This window comes from Mustelus asterias, chromosome 25 (genome assembly GCF_964213995.1).
Source record: "Mustelus asterias chromosome 25, sMusAst1.hap1.1, whole genome shotgun sequence".
NCBI classification, from domain to species: domain Eukaryota; kingdom Metazoa; phylum Chordata; class Chondrichthyes; order Carcharhiniformes; family Triakidae; genus Mustelus; species Mustelus asterias.
Window position 1 is genome coordinate 24,798,879 of NC_135825.1, and position 8,634 is coordinate 24,807,512.

The window sequence follows — 8,634 nt, forward strand, 5'->3', positions numbered from 1 at the left end:
GAGGCCATTTGGCCCATCGAGTCTGCACCGACCACAATCCCACCCAGACCCTATTTCCGTAACTCCACACATTTAGCCTGCTACTCCCCCAACACTTGGGTCAATTTAACTTGGCCAATCCACCTAACCTGCACATGTTTGGACTGTGGGAGGAAACCGGAGCACCCGGAAGAAACCCATGCAGACACAGGAAGAAAGTGCAAACTCCACACAGACAGTGACCCGAGGCAAGAATTGAACCTGGGACCTTGGCGCTGTGAGGAAGCAGTGCTAACCACTGTGCCACCGTGCCACCCTAACTTGAAAAGTTGCGATCATATTTAGTCCATTATATCGCTCGGTACTGTTAGCCTCATTGGGCGGAATTTTCCAGGCCTTCCTTTCAGTGGAATCCCGCTGAAGTCGACCCCCACCACAGGTTCCTGGGTGGCGGGACAGGCAAGCCATACAAATTGCCATTGACTTCAGCAGGATCGGAAGATCTTGCTGGTGGCCAATGACACTAAATTGAGGACTATACAGATATGCTCTTGCTGATCTGGAGGAAAATTGGAGCCACTTTTTAAAGATTACCAAAAGTATTATTTAACATGTATGTTAAATTATACCCTTTGATAGCTAAGCATACTTTATATTACCTTTTCAAAATCATAAATCGGGCATTTCTCATACTTAGATTATGAAATATACCTTCATTGAATTATATATATCATCCCAAGCTACTACTTAAATATATTGTAATATTTTACTTTTATATATACAACAAGTATGTGTATATCTAACAGGTACATTAAATGGAGAGTTCACCTTGTACATACAAATTATTGAGCTATTTCTTACAGATCTTATTCAGAATTAGTTTTACACATCATGAACCCCTTGTTTGACAATAAATGAGGCTTAGGTAATATAACCTGGTTCATAACAGAGTCACCTAATGAGCCGGAGTTCATTTTCCTTCCTGGCAGAAGTGGGAAGCTCCAAGTGACTCTGTAATAAAAGGGAGATAGTTCTGTTCCCTTTCCCTCTGCCAATTTTTTTTGCAAGGTGGTTTTTTTCTCACTTTCTTGATTAGCCTGCAGATAAATGTTGCTGAATATACTGATACTTCTCATCAGCATTCTTACTGGAAAGCCTAAAACATTTTATTTCATTTTGTGTGACCAAGCATTAGCTGTCTGTATCTCCTCTACTAACTAATGTTGCACTAAAAATCCACAACTGTACTGAAAGGACTTCAGTGTTAAAAATGGCTGTGAAACAAGCCTACTTATTCCTTAACATACTGATGTCACAAAAATGTGCTGGTCATCTTCTCACAGAAACTTACAAAATTCTAACAGGGTTAGACAGGGTAGGTCCAGAAAAAATGTTCCCGATGGTGGGGGAGTCCAGAACTAGGGCTCATAGTTTGAAGATAAGGGATAAACCTTTTAGGACTGAGGTGAGGAGTAATTTCTTCACCCAGAGAGTGGTGAATCTGTGAAATTCACTACCACAGAAAGTAGTTGAGGTCAAAACATTGTGTGGTTTCAAGAAGAAATTAGATATAGCTCTTTGGGCTAAATGGATCAAGGAATATTGGCAGAAGGCAGGATCAGGATACTGAATTTGATGATCAACCATGATCAAAATGAATGGCGGAGCAGGCTTGAAGGGTTGAATGGCCTACTCCTCCTTCTATATTCTATGTTTCTCTGCTTTCTAAATAAGGCACAAAGACTTTGGTCTTGCATTCAGTGCATTGGATAACAATATTAGCAATTTAAGAGACTTTTTGTTTATTTTTGTTGAGCCAGGAGTGAATGAGTGCAAAAACCAAGATGGCTCATGCCCAGGAGTCTCAGGCAAATCGTGTGCCCTTGGTAAAATTCACAACAGCCTGACAGAATGGTATGTTAAAAACTACATAATAATGCAGTGCATACATTTTTTGGGAGGCTCCTTTTTTCTTGTGTGTTGCTTCACATTTGTGTTTTGATGGATCAGGGTAGGGATGTGTGAGGGGTAGCTGTGTATGGAATGCAGAGGGATCCAGGGCACAAGTCCATTCTCTGGCTCTGACAGTACCATTCTTGTAGCATTATAATGAGGCTTGGCTTTGAAATGAAATCAGCTTTTTGCAAGAACATCCTCAAGTTAACTGATTAATACTGTTGCTACTTTATACTTTAGTCATTCTAGATGACAGTATGAAACACACTGTAATTTCTCAAATCTATGCTCAATAATCAAGAATGTGTCTACAGATGTATGGACTTAGTGAGTCTCATTTGCCGACAAGAAAACAATTCTCTAATCCAGTGTCTTTCACTTCTTTCCCGGTGGCCCACTTATATCAAATGGCCATCCCTTGTGACCCACGTTCACTTATGACTTGTCTCAGACCCTCTCTTTCGTATAACAAAATGATCCGTGTCTACAATCGTATTATTAGAAAGGGAAAGAAAATTGGTGTCAAGTGCATGTACAGGGTGCGCTGGCCTGTTTATTCTTGCCTCATGTGGTCAAACACAGTACTGCAGCAAGAATTTAACCAGGGGGAGAAAAGGCCAGGTAATCTTTAGGGATCATTTTTGACGGTCCATTTTTCAACATCCTGCGATCCACCCATGAGTCACGAACCCCACTTTGATAAATACTGCTCTTATCAATCACCTTCATCATATGTGAAAAAGGACAGCACGGTGGCACAGTGGTTAGCACTGCTGCCTCACAGCGCCAGGGACACAGGTTCGATTCCCATCTTGGGTCACTATCTGCGCAGAGTCTATGTGTTCTCCCCATGTCTGTATGGGTTTCCTCCAGGTGCTCCATTTTCCTCCCGCAGTCCGAAAGACATGTTGGTTAGGCGCATTGGCCATGCTAAATTCTCCCTCAGTGTATCCGAACAGGCGCCGGAGTGTGGCGATTGGGGGATTTTCACAATAACTTCATTGCAGTGTTAACGTGAGCCTACTTGTGACACTAATAAATAAACTTAAACTTATGATCTTAATGTTCTAATCTTGTAACAATTAACTACAAGAGGAAACGTTTCTGTCGAGTGAATTTTGACTTCCATTATTTACATGCTTCAGGTGATGTTCAAAAGCAGCCAGAAACAAAAGCCCTGTTAGACTTGCTCCCCTTCAGCACAGCCACTGCATGACTAGCCATAATATTGTTCCTTGGGCACAGTCTAATTAGCTTCCACAAACTAGAGTAAGTGTATCAAGTCTATATTGTAAGGCTTAAAATTCCCTCAGTACTCAAAGTTATACAGAATTGCCCATTATCAAAGAAAAAGCATTTATACTTTTGAAGTGCATTTACTGTTTTTATGTAGGCAAATACTGCAGCCAATTTTCATGCAGCAAGATCCCAAAAACAGCAAAGAAACAAATGACATTTTTTGATGGTGTTGGGTGAGGGATAAATACACCAGAACATAATGAACTTTCTTCAAAGGATTGTGTCATGAGATGCTTTATGTCAACCACAGCTGACAGATGGAGCCATATTTGAAAGATAGAATCATGAAATGGCTATAGTTCAGAAAGAGGTAATTTGGCCCATTGCGTCTGTACCAGCTCTCTTCAAATCTACTTAGCTACTCCCACTTCCTGCCCCTGCAACTCCGCAATGTTCTCTCATCTTATCCAATTCTTTTTGAAAGCCACAATTGAATCTTCCTCCCACACCTTCTCAGGCAGTGCATTCTAGACCCTAACCACTCACTGCCCAAAAAAGGTTTCCCTCATGTAACAGCACTCCGCTTGATGCTGGTAAAATTCCAGCAGGGGCAAAAAGTCGCACTTATTTGGACGCAGCTTCCTGACACTGGGGTTCCCACTAGTGGTAATATCTCACGGGTGGTGGGAAGATAGTCTGTCACTTTCTGAGACCTCCCAGTCCATTTCCAGAGGGCTGGTAAAATCCAACCATGTGTCTCTATTTATAAAGCCCAGGATCGTGTATACAATTTTAACCACTATCCTAACCTGCAGTCAGCTTCAAACCAGACAATGCAACACTAGATTATATGCTCAATTTCTGGACTGGAGCTTTGACTCAAGATAAGAGGACGACTATTCACTTTTTGTGTAGCTTCCAAAGTACCTTGCAGAGGACTGTCCTTACCAATAGTCTGAGGATATATTATTTTGCCTTTAAAATTCCTGCCCTTTTCGGTTCCACGTTCTAAAATTTTAACTTTCTTTTTTAGGTGCATTTGGATTTTTTTTAAATAAAAAATGGCAGGGAGAAATATGAAATACCCCATTTAAGAAATCAAAAATGTGCCTTGTAAAAATGTGTGGAATGCAACTCATTATATTGTACTTGATTGTAAAAGTGAAAGAATTGCTGATTGACATAAAATGTTGGTCATTGATACAGATTTCCACATGAATAAACAACTGCGACATGTAATGCAAACACTACCTTTGGAAAGGTATTGAATATTAGGTACGCATTCAGTATTAACACAATCCTATGTAGACTGCATTGGCATGTATACAATTGTGATACATACTATACCTGTTAATAAACAGCATACTACATTGACAATTTAATATCTTGCTGTATTAGAATTACAGAAATAAAGGTTTTTTTAATTTCTAAAAATATGTTTATTAAATCTTGTAGCAAGCAATTCATATTTATGTAAGGTGATTGTATTTAAAAATGTCATCATCATCCAGTGCAAAGAGTGGGTGTGCTTTAACCTCCCGTGCAACACAGCCCATGAAGACTGCTTGATCCCCTGTGCCCAGTTATATGATGCTTGTAAGTAAAACATACACTTATGGGGTGAAAAATTGAGGCTGACTACTAATGTGAGTATAGAAGGTTGTGGTGGAAAAGGGTCATAGGCCTATATGCTGAGTACATGCAAATTGGGTCAGAAAAATTGGGTCACTTATATACTGGGTCGACTCGTACACTGAAACTTATGGTACCTAACAGCACTGTGGATGCCGCTACATCAGACGGACTGCTGTTTGTTACAATCCCCATAGAGATCGATAATGTTTTAAGAGATAAAAGCAAACTAAACTCAAAATCACCTTAACATTATTCTGTAGACAATTAGTGCACAAAACTATAAAACAGGTATTCCCTCGTAACTTCTTAACAATACTGAAAATATCAGACCACATTTATCCACCATGCTGCACTCTTCACACATTTGTGGTCCTTTATGATTAAAGTCCAAAGCTCCTTTTGGTTTTACACGATCTCTTTCCCTGTTTCAGCAGGGTGAATCTTCCAATGTCCCCTTCACTCAACAGTATCATGAACATTATCAAGTGGAATTCCCATTGCAAAGTCCCTCTTGTAATCCCATGGTTTGTCTTCTGGTTACCAAAATTCAAAATAATGATTCTTTTTAAACTCAAAATGCTGGAGCTTCATCATGTGTAATTCTTGCAGCTTTCCATGAAGCTGGGAAACTGATACTTGGCACCTGACTGTAGTGTGGCCGTTAAAGTTTATTTATTAGTCACAAGTAGGCTTATGTTAATGCTGCAATGAAGTTACTGTGAAAATCCCCTAGTCGCCACACTCCTGCACCTGTTCAGGTACACTGAGGGGGAATTTAGTATGGCCGATGCACCTAACCAGCGTGTCTTTTGGACTGTGGTAGGAAACTGGAGCACCCGGAGGAAACCCACGCAGACACGGGAGGAACATGCAGACTCCGCACAGAGCAATGATTTTCCAGCATTTTGTCTTTTGGTACCATTTTCTAAATTTGTAAAAAGATGTTCAAGAAGGTAGCTCACCAGCGTTTCTTAAAGGGAATTAGGGATGGACAACAAATGTTGGCCTTGTTAGTTTAGAAAAAAACACTTTCGTGTTCTACCCTCACTATCCCTTGATTCCCTTGGTGTCTTCTACATTTATTAAAATCTTATTGCTCCTCTATTTTTTAATCTGGTGCTTTGTCAGTTGCTGTAGCTGACAATCTATTCCGAGATTATAAATCAGCAAAGTGTCCACTTTGTGTAAAAATTGCCAGTGCTGAAAATCAAATAAAACAAGAAAATAACTTTAGACTCATCTGAATGGAGGGCAACAGTCAATAGATCAGACTGGTTTCCACTGGCAATATAATAATTCCACCAAGGCCAGTCTTCCATCACCAATAACCCTTTAATGATAACACAAGAAAGAGCCGCACCTGCGGCTTACAGCATGTGTGTCAGTACCCAGCGACTGACAAAATACAGGTCCAGTTGAAGCAATGGGTTTTAACCTCCATCGCACATTTCCCACTCACTCAATTTGGGAGTCGTAATCCACAAAGCTCACGGGGAGATCTATTGGTAATCCCCCATGCCCTTTGTGGCCATCATAATACACAACCTACCTCTTTTATGTGTGTGAAATTCCAACATTACATTTAATAGTCTTGACAGGATTATTTTTAAATCTGCAAAGACTTAATTGTACATCAACTAATTTTCATTTAAGCTCTTCAGGACAATGTTCCCAGTTAAGCAAGTACCTGCTGTAGTGGCGCTTTCAGCACAAGAGCATATTACCTATACAGGAAATCTTAAATTTGAAAAAGATTTTAATTTGATTTATTATTGTCACAAGTATTGGTATACAGTGAAAAGTATTGTTTCGTGTGCACTATACACACAAAGCATACGGTTCATAGAGTATATGAGGGAGAAGGAAAGGAGAAGGTGCAGAATGTGATGTTACAGTCATAGCTAGCTACATAGCATGCGCATCAGGCCTCAGTGCTAACAGCCATTCAAGGCAGCACCACCTACAAGCACCTGCTCAACACGGCACTGGAATGTGATCAGGAGATGTTGCAATGCACTGGACACATTTTGGAGCGTTCACTCCAAAGTGGAAGGCACGACATGCAATTTCATAAAGATTACAAATGTATTCGTGCCGACGAGGCGATGTACTCATTCTTACCTACTCAGCATTTTGGCTAGCATCAAGCTTCAGACCAAGCCCAAATCCCATTAGAGCCCCCCAAATCCCATTAGGCCCCCCTCAAATCCCATTAGGGCCCCCCCAAATCCCATTAGGACCCATCAATGGGGGTGGGGGAAGCCTTATCTTGTCAGCTTGGATCTTGTTTGCCTCTTTTGTGGGACCATGAATTTTATTCAATTTGAATTTGATTTTTGGAGCAAGCAAGGTGATGGATTTGGGTCTGCCCCAGTCCACTCTGAGCATTGGCTTTGTGACTTTAAGAATTGATTAAAACATTTTTAAAGAGTGGCAATGTGTTCATACATAAACACAGAAAATGCTGATGATATGCAGCATTATTGTAAAGGGAAAGTTGAAGACAATGTTTATGGTGTAGATTTTTTCACAGAAAACAATTCAAATACACAGCAGGTTAGTTGATATCTTAAAAAAAGAGAGGGCAAGTTATCGTTTTGGGTTGCTATCTGTCAACACAACTGCAGCTGAATAAAGGAAAATAATGCTAACATTTCATTACGCTGAAAAAACTTACACCACAAATGTTATCTTTGCCTTTCCCTTTACAAATGCTGCACTTCATCAGCATTTTCTGTATTTATGTATGAGTACATCACCTCTTTTTTAATAAAAATTACTCCATTCTTTAAGTTCCGAAACCAATGCTCAGAGTGGATTGGGCAGACCCAAATCCATTTCCTTGCTTGCTCCAAAAACCAAGACCGGAATCTTACTACCTTTCACGTTGGTGGGATTTTCTGCCAAATGTTCCGACCTTGCTGCAGCGGGAGCGTGGCATGAGATCGTGCTCCAAATTCCAATTGAATCCACAAGAGAGACAAACAAGATCCAAGCTGACAAGACAAGACATTGCACCCCATCTTGGGCTTTTGATTTGATTAGATTTATTATTGTCACATGTAATAGTATACGGTGAAAAGTATTGTTTCTTGCGCGCTATACAGACAAAGCATACCATACATAGAGAAGGAAAGGGGTGGGTGCAGATGTAAGTATGAGTACATCGGCATGAATACATTTGTAATCTTCATGAAATTCGATTCCCCGCTTGGGCGCCTGTGAGAAGTCGACACGTTCTCTCGTGTCTGCGTGGGTTTCCTCTGGGTGCTATGGTTTCCTCCCAGAGTCTGAAAGACTTGCTGGTTACGTGTATTGGCCATGCTAAACTCTCCCTCAGTGTACCCGAACAGGCACCGGAGTGTGGCGACTAGAGGATTTTCACAGTAACTTCATTGCTGTGTTAATGTACAGTAAGAAGTCTCACAACACCAGGTTAAAGTCCAACAGGTTTATTTGGAATTTCGAAGTGCTGCTCCTTCATCAGGTGAGTGGTTTTCATCACTCACCTGATGAAGAAGCAGTGCTCCGAAAGCTTGTGATACCAAATAAACCTGTTAGGCTTTAATCTGGTGTTGTGAGACTTCTTACTGTGCCCACCCTAGTCCAACGCCGGCATCTCCACATCAGTGTTAATGCAAGCTTACTTGGTGACGAATAAATCAACTTTAATAATCTAAATGTCATGTCATGTCTTCCCCTTGGGACACTTGAACCAGTGCAGTGTCCAGCCGCATTGCAACATCTCCTGACCACATGCCGGCGCAGTGTTGAGCAGGTGCCTGTGGGTGGCGCTGCCTGTGGCGGCTGCCGGCACTGAGGCCC